Consider the following 16,419-nt stretch of genomic DNA (forward strand, 5'->3'; position numbering starts at 1 on the left):
GAGGGGCCCTTGATGCCCCTTCCCAATCCCTCCCCTATCAGCTCCGTGGGGCTGGGGCTTTGGATCAACCCTGCGGGGAAAGGAGGAGGAGGCTTTCCCTTTCACCCCTGTGCTCCTCCTGCCCGGAGAGGGATGGCAGGGCATGGCACGGCTTGGGATGAGATGAGATGAGGTGGGTGGGTGGGTGGAGGGAAGAAACAGTCCTCCATCCAGTCCCGAGGGCATCCTCTGGGCTTTCACCTAACGGGCCGGGCCCCTAATTAATAGACAATAAACTTTTGTTTGTAAATGTCCTGTTGGTACGGCACTGAAACTTACCCGTTGGCTGCCAAAGGTAAGTGGGCTTAAAAAAATGTAAAACAAAAATCCAAAGGCACCCTCCCCCAACTGATTTAAAATTTTTTTTTATTTTTTTAGTGAATTGGGGAGTTGTCATGTGGTTTTAGAACTGGAGATGAGAAAGAAATGTTACACTGGACACTTCCCACTCTCTGGCCTTTAGCGGAAGAGGAAATTAGCCGAAATGACTCTTCCTTTCCTCCCTTCATCCCCCCAATTCCCACTGCTAGAAAGGGTGGTGGTGTGTTGAGTGGTTTAAAAGTCTTTAATTTGCTTCGGGTAGGCCTGAGGTCTAGAGGTAATTCAAGGATCCGCATGGAAATGGAGTGCTTGCTGTATGACTGCGTTTTCTGTGCATTCTTTTCGTTTTTAGGGTCGGAAAGTGTGGCTTGGTCCTGAATTTTCAGACTTTTGATTTGGGGTGGGTGACAGGATATTAGTCTAATACATGAAATAAAAATTCCAGCAAACCCTTGGGAATTTTTTTAGTTATTACCAACCTGAGAATAATATTTCATCATATGTATGTTCACATGTATAAGCATAAATCAGTTCATCATCATTGGCTATCAGATGGGTTTTTTGGGTTTCATATCATGGTGCATATGGATGGCAGGACGTTTTAGAAAGGGAAAGCAGGGTGTTTAAAGGAGGGAAGAAGGAGTAGGCAGCAGGGCATTTCCAAACATCTGTAAGGTACTGAGACACAGAGGCACTGTAGTTTAACTCACCTATGCAATGATTGTATCCTACACCTGGGAAAGCTAACATCCCTCTCCCCTTGACTTTTGTTTTGGTTAGTTTTCTTTCAAGTGTCATTTTTGTTCTTTTGTAAATGTTATCTACAACACTTTGCCCTGTCACATATATACAGAGTTCACAATGGTTTTGTCTGGTATGATTCTCTTCAATGAAAGAGTTCTCATTGATGAGATTAATTCCAAGTGAAGCATATACTTGAACCATGTGTTGCTCATGTGAAACGTGCCTCGTTTTGATAGCTCTCCCAAGTGCTTTGCAGTGGGAAAGCTGGTCTGCATGACTTCAGCAAATCAGTGCTCAGCCTGTACACTTTACATTTGTTAAGAAAGCATTTCTTGATATCTTTTAGTTGTTTCCTCACCTAATTGGGCAATCTAGTAGAATGGAAGATTCCTCTATTAACTAATAAGTAGCTTGTCATTTCAGTGGCTCGTTTCCAATGTCTTTTGAGTTAATTTAGCATTATAACATAAAGGCAATTTACTGATGAGAGTAACCTGTTCTTGGCTGGGAAAGTTAACTTGTAAAGATTATGTGTGTGAAGGCTTGGTGAGCTTTGTGGCTTTATATTGTAGTCCATACAAAGAGCTGGAAGTTGGCTTTTTCTCAATGGATCCCAGGAGGAGAGACTTGAAAAGTGTTAGGGTTGGTTGTGACTAATGCAGCAACTTTGTCCCATCTTGTGAATAGAGAGAGAGTATAGAGATAGCAAAGGTGATGAATTTAAGGTGAATTTTTCAGGTAGACAAAAAAACTTTGACATTTTCTCTTCACTTTAGGGGTGGACTTTTAGTTTTCAGCATTAAAACTAAATATAATTTTTCTCTTCATATATTTCCTAACTCTCCATGTCTCCTAATTAAATATTCAGATATTTCACTCCTGAAATCTGGGAGTAGACAGTGTAAAATGAAGCCTAAAGTACCTCTTGGTAATTACTCATGGGATCAGTATAATGGCATCTTGGTGATGAGAAGTTGGTTAAATTTACAAAAATGTGGTAGCATTAAGAACTAATTAAGTTTAGATGATGGTGATGTTATTTTTACTTTTGGATTGTACCTGGATATCACAGCTAATAATAGCAACATCCAGGTAATCCCTTCTCTGTCTATTGCAATCTATATCCCTTTTCTACCCCCTTGCCTTGAGTTTGATATTTGTGCTTGATGCAAATGATCAGTTGTGATAAATTGATGTGGAAGCTCTGAGTCAGTTGTGAAAGGTTGGATGGTACTCTTTCTAGGGCTCTGCCTTAGAAAGACTAGTGCTTTTGCTTCTGAATTGAGCTAAGAGATTAGTGTGGCAGCAGTAAATTTATAGCAATGGCGCAAAAAGAGCCTTGGGCTTCCTGTTCAATGTAGGAAAAATAGTAAATGTAAGCAAAGAATTTGAAATCAACAGGCTTTTAAAAATATAATAATAGATTGAATCAACAGGCTTTTAAAAATATAATGATAATAGAAAAATGAATTACTTATTTGTTTGGTGCCAATTAAAGAGACTGCTCTGAGGGAAATTCTTTGACGGTGGGGAGTTGATTGTTATGAATAATGCAGGTTGAAGACAAACTGAAAATTCTTTTACTTCTGATATTTGAAATGGAAAAATGTTAAAAGCAGAAAAGGCATCTACTATTGCTAAGAGACAGCAGTGTGATGTATGAGTGTGTGTGTGTGTGTGTTTTGTTGGAAATGGGGTTCAGTTTTTGAAGAGAAGGCATTTGAGTTCTGCTCTATTTCTATATGAGCATTTAATCTAGATGAACCTTAGTTTTCAAAGCTGTAAAATGGGAACTACCAGTGTTTCTCTGGCCTAGTCACTTGAGTTCACATCATGGGTTTAATTAATGTGTTTCTGAAATTTAGTACTTTAAAACATTAACTTTGAGATGTGCTTGTCTCACTTCTAGCTGAAATGCTAAGAAACATGAGGCTGTTATTAACTCAGAGGAACCCAGCTTGAAGCTTCTCACTTTCAGGGTAACTTGAAACAATTTAGGTTGTGTTCACATGCCAAAAAGCTTCTGTCTTAAGCAAAAGCATGCTTCTGGTCCTTTTGAACAATTGTTCTCAGCATCTTTTTATATACAAGTCCCTCTGAGTGTGTTTTCTTTCAGGGAGGCTCCTCTGGACTGACTCGATTGGATTTGCAAGGTAGCAGGTTCTTTTGCTTTGACCTTCAGTTTGAAGTGGCCACTGTAGAGCTTGGAGTTAAGTTAGATGTCCTTAGTGAGCTCACAGCCTAGGAGGGGGTATGACAAATACACAGATGACTTTCCTCCACAGCCCTGCCAGGTCCTTGCAGTAGAGAGGGGCAAACTAAGCTTTTTCATTCCAGGGGTTTGGCAGATCCCAATGTACTTCCTGCAGATGTTGGTATTTGAGTTGGGCTTTAGATGGAGGGATCCAATAGATCAAAGAGGGTGAGTAAAGACCTCCAAAGTGAGGGAACCAAGATAGAGAAAGTTCAGGGTGGGTCTGCAATGTGGAGAGGAGGTGGGAAGTCATGTGAGATGAGGCTGGAAGTGACTTTGCTCACTAGGCCTTAGAAACCACAGAATATTTTTGAGTAGAGGAGTGGTAATAAAATCTGTAAAGAGCCTGGTAAGAAGGTTAGTCAGGGATCTGCATGCAGTCTTTAGCTTTTTCCTGCAGATAAGTTTTAAAGCATATCATTGAGCCACTTTGTATTTTATTTTTCATCATCTGTTTTATTTTCACTTTCAGCATTGAAGGCCATGTATTTTCTTCTTATACTCTTCTGTGTTTTAGACATTGTGATAGTGAAGTCTGCACCCTGACCCTTTGGGGGATGAAGGTGGGGCAGGGGTGGGGGGGTAGAGATACTTTTGACCTTGTTGATGGGCAAGGTCTGCATACCAGCAAGGAAGCTGTCTTAGGGTGGATTTTTTTTTTTTTTTCTCTTGAGAAATGATTCTTTGGATTGCATTGAAATTGCCTTATTCTTTTTATATCCACGAATAACAGAGGTGCTTATAATTTCCTATGGAATTTGCTACAGTTTGATTCCGTGAGATCATTCAAGCTGCTCTGCCAAGCCTTCATGCACATGTCCATTGTACAATATGATGTGCCATACTATCCCTCCAGCTTCTGGGGCTGTCAACAGTCTCATTCTCCTTTAAGGCCTCCCCTTAGCCTCCTGGCTGAGCGTGATCTTGACTGCCCAGATCCCCCCCCTCCCCCCCCCCAGTATTTAGAACATGCTGACTTGGAGTCGCTTGTGTGCACCTCTTACCTTTACCAGACTGTAAGCTCTTGGAGGGTAGGACTGGGTAAGAGAGCTGGTTTGGGTTTATGGAAGCAACTGGAGACAGGAGTCAGAAGTCTGGGGCTGAGGGCCTGCCCCAGACATTGAAGTGATTTGTAAACTTTACGCCAATAATTGTGAGTTAGTACAGATATTATTTTTAGCCAAGAGTGCCTGGGCCCTTCATTGAAGCTTTCCAAGCTTCAATTTTCTTATCTCTCAAGTGGTCTAATTATTTGTGCTACCACCTTTGCAAACCTTATAGAGCTCTGCTTTTAGATGGGAGCTGTATCCTGGGGCGTGCCCTGCCTGCAGTGCTTATTAGGTTGAATTGTTGAGAGGTGCACAAAGGAGCAGGTAGCAAGAGGGGAGAGGCCTGGGGCAGAGAAAGAAAGAGAAGGTTGGGGGCAGAGAAGGGGAGAAAAGAAGTTTGGGGGCAGAGAAGAAAGGTGACAACTGTCACAGGGTCCTAGATAGGGACCCATGAGGGTAGGGAGGGATAGGATGCTTCCAGTCCTTGCCTTCAGTGTGGCAGGCTTGTAACTCCTGCCCAAATGAATGAATAAATGAGCATTTATTAAGTGCCTTCTGTGTGCCTGGCACCTGGCACTGGCTGGCAGTATATAGCATTAGCTGTTTTCTGACTTCTCAAGTCACAGAGGTGACAGGTTACTGAGCTTTTACCTGAGTTTTTAAGTTATGGTCAAAATTGTGGTAAGTTTTAAAAAAAATTATTGGTATCTTTTGTTTTTAAATCATGGTCATTTAAAAAATCATTCTTCTCTTTATCGAAGAAAAACAGTTAAGTAAAAATGTCAATTCAGTGACCATATTCAACATGAATATAAGAGGAATTCTCCCTAAGTACTAGTTTCGAGCTTCTCTGCCAAGAGGACTAGTTTATGCTTCAGTATTTGTTTTCTGAGACCATTATTCATTTTCCAGTTCCTGGGAGTTTGACTTTCTTCCCTTCATTTACATCATATTCTTTTGGTTCTGTGGATTTCGTTCTAGGTCTGTTTGCATAAATCTTGGAGTGTTTCTCTGAATTCCTCATATTCATCATCTCTTTCTTGTGCCAACTAGCCTTTCCTTCAGTCAAGCTTAGTGTTCTGTAGACGTCTCAAACTCCATCACGGACAGAACAGATTTCCTTCTTTCCTCTTCTGAACTTGTGTAGTAGGAGGCACTGCCTTGGCTTCCCTGGCTCTTTCTCCTTCAGCTCCTAATCCATTCAGTTGCCAAGTCTTGTTTTTTCCTGCCTCTAGCAATCTCTTTGGAATCTCACCTCAGCCGGGTCTGTACTCGGCCACTGCCCTGATTCAGGCCCTCATTACCTCTCTCCGGGACTGTTGCATTAACCTCCTCATTGGTCTTCAGGCCTCCAGTTTCTCCTCACATTCTTCATACTTGACTTTAGTTCCTGAAAGCTTTTTCTCAGGTGAGGTTCTGACCAGATTTCTCACCTCCTCAGTAAATTCCTATAGCTCCCTAGTCCTCGGATCAGATATATTTGCCACAGAAAGCCCCTGTAGCTTATCCCCAACCTATCTTGTCAGGCTTTATGTATTGCTCCTTTTATATGCTGGCCAGGCTGGCCCACTTGCCAGTCTTTTTCAGTGAAGCATTTCATTTTGTGGGGCTCTGAATTCTTCTCACAGCCTCCTAGAATCCCTTGATTCCCTGAATGCTCATCAGACACCTCATCTTCTGAAGGACTTTGCTAGTTTCCTTCTCAAAATTACTTCATATTTACCTCGTTTGTACATACTTAGACATCTATAGGTTGTTGTCCCAGTAGAACATAAGCTCTTTGTGGGCAGGTGTTACTAAAAAATAAAAAACAGCTCTTTGGTGTCTGGTTTTAATCAGTGATTATTCCTTGTTCCAATGCTAGAGTCAACAAAAAATTTTTACTTATGCATCCATGAGCCTCTGGACTTCTAGTGGAAGCAGGAGAGATAAGGGGCAGCAAGCATGACAAGTAGAAGCTGTGGTTTTGGAGCTGAAGTCCTGGTGAACTTTAGTGTTGGAAAAGTAGGTAATATACAGGGCATATTGCCTTATCAACTTTTTTCCTCCAGCACTTCTCCTCCTTTGAAATCCAAATTCTATAATCCTATGAACAAAGTCATCTAAGTCCAACCTTTTCATTGTATAGATGAGGACCTTGCCTTCACATGGCAGGGAGCAGAGCTGGGATTGGGGCCCCATCCCCTTTCCAGCCCTTACTAGAGGCAGATTCAAGATGTAGTTCAAACCTTCCTCTCTTCCTATGCTCAGCACTCCTGTTAAAGCTAGAGAAGCGGATTTTTTCGGCTGAAGCCTTGTGCGACATCCATGAAAACAGTGCTTTTGATCCATTCTGAGTAGGGATATGCCATTCAGATTGTCCGGATTCAGTGGAAATCAATTTGTACTCACATCTCCTGGGCCCAGCGAGGACCTGGCAGAGGGTGGTAACTACTTGTTGATTGATCCACTGCCCTCTCTTTCTTGATCCTTTGTGATAAGTTATAGACATTTTTGAGATGACTGGTTGAGTTCTAAGGTGCATTCTCAGCTTTAGAACAGGTTAAAGGCAAGTGACTTTTACTTAAGAACTCGGCCTGTGGTTTTGGTCTTACTGTCAGAGCATAATGCTTACTAGTCACCAACTGAAACATCCATATGATTTTGTTGTTGGAAATCTTATCATTAGAGAGTTCAACCTAGGGCCTTTTTTCAGGGTCGTGTACACATCAGCAGAGGTACAAGGGAAGGAAAGTTAGAAATAAATAGCTTTAATGAGATAGTTTAGTTGTGTTGGGGGAGGAGAGTACGCCTGGGTAATACCTGCATCATATGAAACTTGTTTTATTTTGGTCATAAATGAGACTGATTTAATTTTCAAGCAAGAGGAAGGCAATTCCATGGTGACTTTGGTGTAAACTGCTCCTGAAATTCACATTGTGGAAATACTGGAGTCTCTCAGTAGCTCCGGAGTCTCAAGTGGTAGCTGTCTCTCATGGTTTTGAATTTTAGTCCTCAGTGAAAGCAGAATTGGGGAGGTGTTGCTTAACTGTCATTCCACATTCCTTGGGATCCTGAGTTTTAAAGCTAAAATGAAAGAGAAATAGAGAAATTCTCTATCTAGCTATTTTATTTCATAAATAAGGACCTTCAAACCTAGGGGAAGGGGGCTGGTGAGTGGCCCCAGAGATAGAGCACTTCAGTTCAAATTTGACCTTAGACACTCATTAGCTGTGTGACCCTGGACAAGTTACCTAACCCTGATTGCCTCCCCCCCCCTCAAAAAAAAAAAAAAAAAAAAGGCAGTGGAAATAGGAAAATAAAGGGCCATGCCCCTGGCCTTACAAAGGTAGTTAATCTCAGAGCTGAGGCTTTGACTCTTGTCCTTTGACTTCAAATGTATGACCTTTTCTACTTCTCCAGGTTCTTCTCAGCTAACCAATCTGAGATGCCTTTTTCATGTGATGTTTGTCAGAGTTTTCCATTGATTCATGCAGATCTTTATTAAGTTGTAGCTGATTTAATAGAATCCAGTGTGTACCAAAAGAAATTTTTATTCATTAAAGAAAATGAGCAATCAAGTTATATCAATTAGGGAGCTCTCATTCTTTCTAGGTGGTGAAGTTAGAAGCAAGAAATCAGAAAGAGGCGATTATAAGAATTCTGAGTTTATTTTTATATTCTTCCACTAGTGCCTTTTTCTGATGCTTCCCTGGGGCCTATTGCATAGAGGTCAAACATATGAACAGTGGTCCACAATATTCCCCAAAGCAGCCTGAACCAGATTAAAATGTAATTGGGAAATGTTTAACAAAACAAAAATATAGTAAAACACACATAACATTACATTTTAAAACTAAGTTAAGGACTCCAGTGGGTAGCATATTATGTTTGGTTTTGTGGCCATTTCTTTTTGAGTCTGACCCTGCTGAATTAGAGAATGTCCTCAGGTTCTTGAAGATTGAGTTGAGAAATTAAGCCTTGGAGGACTTAATAGAAAAGTATAGGCCAGGTGACAGTCTGAATGTCTTCTACTTGACAACCTGTTCAACTAAATTTGGTTGGGCTTGACCCCATAAAGATGATATTTTTGATTTTGATAAAGACCTAATGGCAAATTATTTCAGTTTCACTGCCTGTTGGAGCCTCATCTACCACTAATGCATAGGAGAATTAAAGTGTGTCTTGGTGGAAGTAATACTACTGACAGAAATCAGATCCTTTAACATTATAATTTGAGGCTGAGAGGAGATTTGAACCAGATCTCCTGACTCCCAGACCCTGAACTCTTTCCATTGTACCCCTCTGATTTGGTGATGTTAGAGAACTGTTGTACTGGTCATTTGGGAGCATTTGGTTTTAGCTTGAGTTTACGGTAATGTGAATTGAAAACGGTTCTGGATTCTGTCAAGAAGGAATGGGAATGGTCCAGTTCATGGAGCCGGAAGCCTGTTCATTCATCAGTTTTGTCCTTGTTTCAGTTCTTGTCAAGTTTGTGGGCAGGCAGTCCCAGAGGTTTGGGAGGCCACTCTTGGCCCAAGTTTGCCCTGGAGAGGTCTGTCCTTCCTTCTGAGCTTCGGAGTAGTTGGAGTTGTGGGGGAGGGAGCGTGGAGGTTGCCTGCTCTCCCCTAGCAGTCTTGGGCTTTGTGCTTCCAGTGTGCCCTGTTCTTAGCTAGGAGCTGAGGTGTGATTGTGGTCAAGGAAGTTGAGGGGAGGAGCTAGGAGGGTTTGGGAAGGGAGGAAGCTTGCTCCAAGGGCTGGGGTTGGAGACCAGAACACCTCTACCTATCCCCCATCTTTTCATTAACAAAATGAATGGTGCCCAGGGAAGAAGACAGCTTGTCCTGGTGAGGGTCCTTGGCAGGGAGGGGGATTTACTCTGACAGGCCACACTGGAGGACCAAGAACCTAGAGACACTGGGGGGAGCCTTGGGCTTCAGCAGCATCTCTTGCTAGCAAAGAAGGACAATCTGTGATGGAGGAGCAGCTAAGCTCTTCACAAATAATGTCTGATTTGATCCATTCACCAATCTGGGAGGTGCTGCTATTATTCCCATTTTACAGATGAACCTGAATTAAGTAGAGGTGTTGTGGATTGCTCAGGATCACATAGTAAGTGTCTGAATGAGGGTTTGAACCCAAATCTTCCTGATGCTAGAAATCTTTGAATAATGTGTGTGTGTGTGTGTGTGTGTGTGTGTGTGTGTGTGTGTGTGAGAGAGAGAGAGAGAGAGAGAGAGAGAGAGAGAGAGAGAAAGAGAGAGACAGACAGAGAGACGGAGTCAGAAAAATAGAGAGACAGACAAAGGAGGTAGAGAGAAACAAGAGTGAGAGTGACAGAAGAAAACAGCATATTTGAAATTTGGGATTTGGAAATGAACCTGGTTTATATATTCTAATCAAGAGAATGGTCTGGTCTTAAGTTCTGATGCTTTAAGGGAAATAGTTTGGGTTTGACAATACTTTCTAAGGCCTTGAATGGCATTCAGAGGAGTGGAACTTTGCTTGCCTGAAGAAGAGTAGCTTGATTAAAGCAGTTGTAACAAAGATTTTATTAATGCCTTAAGTTTGAGCAATAATTTCTGCTAAACCCCTGCTCTTCTCTGCCCTCTTCCCACCCATCCACATCCTTTCCTCTATTATCCATTGCATGAACTCTCCCTTGTGGCAAAGACAAATAGTTAAATAAAATGAGCCAATTCTGTCTGATCAGGTAAGCTATGGTCTGCCCCCCTTGTCAAACAGCAGCTTGACAAGAAGAGTGAGGGAAGTCTCCAGACCCTTTCCCTGGTGTGGTCATCAAGCATACTCAGAGTTTGTTTTCCTTTCATGTTTTTTCATTTATATGGTTGTGACTCTTGTGTATATTGTTCTTATTTTGCTCTTGTTTTATTTTTTCCTGTACTATTTTGATTCCGTCATTTTTCACACTTCCATAATTGTTGTTACATCTATATTTCATACTTAGTTGAGCCATTACGGCATCCCATTTTGTAATCAGTTCTCAGCTCTTAGCAAGTTGTCTTTCAGAACATTTGGTCTACATGTACTTTTATTTCCTCTCTTTGATCTGTTTGGGTTTTTATGTCCCTTAGTAAGATTCTGTGGCCACAGGCTACAGACACACATTTTTGTCCCTTTTCTTTCATATTTCCAAATTGTTTTTTTGAAACAGACCAATTCACAGCTAAAGAATGTATCTTTTAGAAGGATTAATTTGTCTGAGGTGTATATGGTATTTTGGCTTGGGGAGCCACTGAAGGCAGAAAAAATCTTAATATAGGACTGAGTAGGTTTTTAATAAACACAATGGGAGCACAGCATCTTTATCAATTCCTGAATGCTCTTTGGGAATGAGGAGAGAGCTACTACTCTGAAATAATTTTGCTCATTTCTGTCAGCAATAAAATAAACTGTTAAGGGAGTGAATGGCAACTGTCCCAGGCTCTAAGATTGTCTAGATATTTGACATATAATATGTTCCATGTGAAATAGGGAGTGTTCTGGTTGAGTTACATTGCTTTAATAGTGTTTGTAGCAGTGATTAAGGAAGACATGGGGTTTTAGACAGCAGTATTAGGTCCGTGGTTAAAATGAGTTATTTGAGAGTAGAGGATGAAATACAAGGAAGAAAGGAAATAAACAAAACATTTAAGTGCCTACTATGTACCCTGTACTAGATTAAGTATTTTACAAATCTCAACTCATTTTATGATCACACAGCCCTCTCTTGTGATTCCCAATTTACTGATGAGGATACTGAGGCAGATGGCAACTAAGTGACTTTAATACAGCTAATAAAGCTTCATGATGGGCCTTCAGTTCTGGCTTTCCTAACTCCAATCCTGCACCAGAGGCTTAGTGTTATCCCCTCTCCTGATCTATGGAACAGGACTTTGTTCAGTCCCTTAATGCCCCTTGTCTGGTCTCTCTAGTTGACGGCTGGCCTTGGTCAGCTGTAGCCCTTTGTTGGGGCCAGCAGTGGGGGCCTGCGAAGTGTCCTAAGCACCGTCCCTTGCTCTCAGGAGCAGGTCTTGTAGGATCTGTTTGGAAGCTCACGTCCCGCCCTTTGGGCTCCCTTTGGTTTGCACAAGCCCACCTTGGCTGCTGGAGGCCAGAACATCTGAGGGTATTTAGCCTGAAGAGGGGAAGGCCTGGGATGGTCTAATAGCTGCCTTCAGCAGGGAAGGGCTGGCCCGCACCTTGGAAAGGTCCCCCTCTCTACCCAACCCCCTCTGTCCCCGTCTCCCCCTCCCTCCCCTCCTCCCGGCCTAGGGTCTTGTTGGGGATAGCAAACCCCTCAGACCTAGAATCTGCCTCCAACACTGGCCGGGTGCACAGGCTCACGGATACCAGTGGGACGATGATACCTGTAGAAGCTAACTTCTAGGGGCTTTTGTGGTTCCTGAATCACAAGGCAGTGTTTGTGACTTGTTACTGGGAGCAGAGAGGTGGTGCAGACCCCCCTACGGGATCGCTGCAAGGAAAACTCAAACTAAGTTGTTCAGAAAAGGAATAGTAATAATAATAACTGACATTTATCAGGTACTAAGAGTTGCCAAGCACTGTATGGATGCCTTCTCCTTCAAAGTGAGTCCTATAGATATTATTCCCACAGAGGAAACAGGCCTAGACTAGGTCACAGAGCTAGAGAATGTGCAAATAATTGTTACTTCTGTGTGGAGGCTGGCCATCCTTCCAGCTTGCTGCGCAGGTTGGGGCTTTATTTAGGTGGCTTTAGAGGTCTTTTATATTACTGGAGTGATTTTTGTTATTCAGTTCAAACATAGGGCTCTTAGATCTGTAATTGATTTATTTGACCATTTAGAGAGAAACACAGAATTTGTTTTAAAAGATATTAATTGCATCTTGCTGGCTCCAGAAACACTTGTTGATGAAAAGAATGAGTAAGGTTATTGCTTTTATTAGCATGATATTTAATTTGTTTGAGACTGCTACCTTGGAGGCACAATGTTATGCATAGTTAGTAATGGAGAACTTTAGTTAAACTTGTAGTTTAGTTAGTTTTTCTAAACAAAACTTTAGAAACTTTTGAGTTTTAAGATATGGAATAGAATGTATAATGATCACTATGTACAAAGGAATTGTAAAATTTCCATAAAAAGTTCAGATTGCTCAATTTCATAGTATGGATATGTTCTGCTCAAAGGAAACTCTTGATTGAGCAACTGTATTTAGGGAAATACATTATGTAAATGAGCCTTTTCGCACTTCTCTGGGTAAAGAACTAGGGGGGTAGGGATAGGAATGGGATCCCAAATCTTGCTAAGGCCCTTTAAGGGGCTAATCTGGGCTGTTAAACAAACAAACAAATTAAGGACCCAGTAGGGAACTAGATAAAGCCCTTTAGAACAAAGGGATTTTAGAAGGAATTACCTTTGGTTAGGGTAGCCAGGAGGGAAAATGTATTGCAACTTGCAAGTTTTAGAGATCAGGACTCTCTTTACACCAGCTGCTCTTCTCCCCCTTGCATGGATTTAAGCCGCCTGCTCTCCCACTTTCAGTTTCATTGTATGTATTTGTATTTTCAAATAATTACTAATTGTATTTTCAGTAACCGAATAGTTTCCTTCAGTGTTTTTTTTTAAATCTTGAATTTCATGATGCTGAGCAAATTTGCTTTACACAACTTTTCTAGAATGTAATTGTACTGTTAAGTTTGGAATACTGGATTTTTTTTTTTTTAATGGAAACTTGGTTATCTTGAAAAAAGCAAGCCCTTTCTTCTGATGTTCACTTCAGCCAGAGGAAGTTGTAGATTGCTTCTCTAAATTATCCTAAGTTGTGTTTTCATTTCAGAGAATCTCAGAATTGGAAGAGCTACAAGAAGGCTCTTCCAGACTCCCTGCCCAGCGCCAGGATCCCATTTATTCCAGGGGTGGGAGGAAGACAAGTGAGAGGAGGGGAAATGTAGTTCTTTCTCTATCACTTCATTGAAAAACTTAGTTTTTATAAGTGTTTTCACATTAGTGCGCTGTGATGGTGGTGAGAAAGTGGTGATGGAGCAATGCTGGGGAAAGCAAATTTGCTTTGAAAAATCCAGGAAAAGCAAAATTTTAGCTTTCAAGGCAAGAAAAACGGAAGGGACAAAGAAGCAGCCTGTTAAGAGCTGTAAGGCTCCCTGAGAAATCTCCCCGGGTCTGTGCTGGGGGGGCCTCATGAGTGGCAGGAGATTGAGGCTTCTGGGCCTGAGAAGTGGGGCTCTGGGGAGGTCCTCCTGGCTGAATGCCCCAGAGTGACTGCTTGGATCCTTACTGGCTTCTTGATCTTCTCAGATTATGGTGATAGCATAGGAAGAGCTTGCATGGCTGGAATGCTCAGAAGGCCTTTCTGGTTTCTCAGAGCTGATGGTTGGGATAGGAGTCTCCTTCTTGGGATGTTGGGGGCAACCAGGGCACTCTTAGGATGGAAGCCCTTTGGGTGAAGCTGATGATTTATTTTATTTGTATCCCCAGCACCTTGTCCACAGCTGGTGCTGCATCAAGGCTTGGATCTGGGGCCCACAAATTATTGAATCTTGTTCTATTGTTGATATCTATGTTCATTTGAGGAATTAATTGGGGAAATGCTTTTATTAAAGTTATTTTTTAATGCTCGAGTTGATGGTCTATTTTTTAAATTGATATTTTCTGCTTCTTATAGCACCATGGTGTCACAGCTATTTCTCCCCCTCCCCTTTTCCCAAAGCCATCCTAAAGGACAAATAATATATTTTTTTTTAAGAGAGAGAAAAAAGTCTGCATAATTGTTTGATACATTGATAAGAGTCTGAAAACATGTGTGACATCTGTGGGCCTCCTGACTCCACTAAAGCCACAGATTTGGGTGTCTTCTCAGAGGTCTTTTGAGTTCCACTTGATTTTTATAATTTTGTTATGATTACTTTTGATTTTTTTTGGTGTTGCCCTTTCCATTTACAATGTTTTAATTACCATGTATCATGATTTCTTGATTCTGCTTACTTCCATTCTGCATCAGTTTACATAAAAATTTTTCCAGGCATCATATATGCCATTTCTTATAGTACAGTATTCCATTACATCCATATACCCTAATTTGTTTAGTTATTCCCTCATAGATGAGCATCTACTTTATTTCCAATTTTTTTGTTGTTGTTCAGTCCTTCAGTTGTGTCTGACTCTCATGTGACTCCTGGATTTTTATCATTGGGATTTTCTTGACAAAAATAGTAAATTGGCTTGCTCTTCCTTTCTCCAGGGTGCCCCCATTTTATAGATGAGGAATTTAGACAATAAGAAATTAACTTGTTCAGGGTCACATAGCTTGTATAAGTATTTCAGAGTTTATTGCCTCTTCCTCTCCTCTTCTTAGCTAATGTTGGTACAGAGCCAACTTAACCTGTCTTCTAACACAAAAGGTGCTGGTATGAATGTTTTGGGGTAGATGGGAGCTTTTTCCTATTGATAGCTTCTGCAGCAATGGGATCTCTGGTTCAAAGAGTAAGGACATTTTAGTCACTCTATTTGCATAGTTCCAAATTGCTTTCCCAAATGGTCCACCCACAGTGCCTTAGTGTGCCTATCTTTTCATACTTCCTCCCACATTGACTGTTTTATGGCTTAGTTTTTACCAAGTGAAATTCTCTCAATGACTTCTTGACATTTTGGTTGCTGCCCTCCCGTACCCAACTTGACAGCAGTGATTGTGCAGATCCATGGATCCAGGATCTTGATGAAGAGAGCTTGAACTTCGGGGGCTTTCTCTTTTCTTTGTCATTATTGATTTCACATTGTTTGAAGAATAGATTCCTACTTAGTCCGATGGATGGGTCATGAGGAGATCATTTTATTTCTTTTGTTTTTCATTGTGGTGTATTGGAAATAACTGTGGTTTCGGAAAAGGCCTGAATTCAAATTCCAGCTTTGTTACTTATTACTTGGAGGCTTTTGACGAATTAGTCAGTCAATAAGCATTTTATTGAGAGTCTGCTATCTGTTAGGAATTGGATAAACACTGGGAATAGAAAGAAAGGCCGGAGACAGACTGCCTTCCATATCTGTGTCTTACTCTCCTCTTCTGAAGAATGAAAATCTTGAACTCATTTATTTCAAAAGTTTCTTCTGCTCTAAACATTATGATCCTCTCCCCTGTGCTTTCTGATCTGTAAAGTGAATCTAGAGGATCTTGCATGGACCCTTCTTCCTCTAAACCCTGCAAGTGTGTGTAGCTTTAGACTTGGCTTGTCCCCAAAAGGCCACTGTTGAAGCCATTGCATTTTCATTTCATGTTGGGATTTGAAGGAATATTTTATATATTCAAATGGCTCTCTTACAGAATCAGAGCAGTAGTAGTTTAGATTTTAGATTTTAGTTGTCAGTAGTGATAAGAGTAAGAGTCAAAAATAGTCCTGATTAATAGCATGAGGATTTGAGATTTAGAGCGATTAATCAATTAAAGGACCTGACAATATTTAGCCTGGAGAAATGAAAATTTAGGAAACACAGGACAACTGGGTTTAATTATATGGAAAGCTATCATATAAAAAAGAAGATATCTGTGAGGCATGGATAAACATCTTGACAGTGGAATAATGTGATTTCTCACATGACTTTTGTTTGGCTTGTTTTTTTCATTGTTAGAGATACAGTAATCTGAGAGCTTAGTAGGTAATTTAAAAGCAATCAAATTAATTTAAACATTATTGGTTAAGAAGTAGGATATTAGCTAGTTATGTTCACTTAATCAATAAGCATTGATTAATTGCCTCCTCTGGACCAGGCATTGAGCCAGGTACTGGGATACAAAGGCGACAGTGAAATAGCCTCCACCCTCATGGAGCTTAGATATTGAGAGAAATAAAATGTACACAGATACATCAACACAAAGAAAGTTTGAAATCAATTGTTCCCAGATTGGAGGAGCTGGTGGGGACAGCTAGACAATCACTAGGAAGTAGGGGATCAGGAAGGGTTTTCTGCTGCAGAGTGGTGCCTGAGCAGAGTTCTTAGATTATAGCATTTACCTAATATTTAGCTGTGGTTGTATAAAGAA

The 16,419-nt window shown here is 41.0% G+C and overlaps 1 protein-coding gene across 1 annotated transcript in view; it reads left to right on the top strand.

The window, feature by feature from the left end:
* Positions 1 to 16,419, top strand: part of EIF4G3 (eukaryotic translation initiation factor 4 gamma 3) — a 386,518-nt gene that overhangs the window by 305 nt on the left and 369,794 nt on the right. The window lies entirely within an intron of this gene.

The sequence above is a fragment of the Antechinus flavipes genome, chromosome 3 (assembly GCF_016432865.1).
Source record: "Antechinus flavipes isolate AdamAnt ecotype Samford, QLD, Australia chromosome 3, AdamAnt_v2, whole genome shotgun sequence".
Classification (NCBI taxonomy): domain Eukaryota; kingdom Metazoa; phylum Chordata; class Mammalia; order Dasyuromorphia; family Dasyuridae; genus Antechinus; species Antechinus flavipes.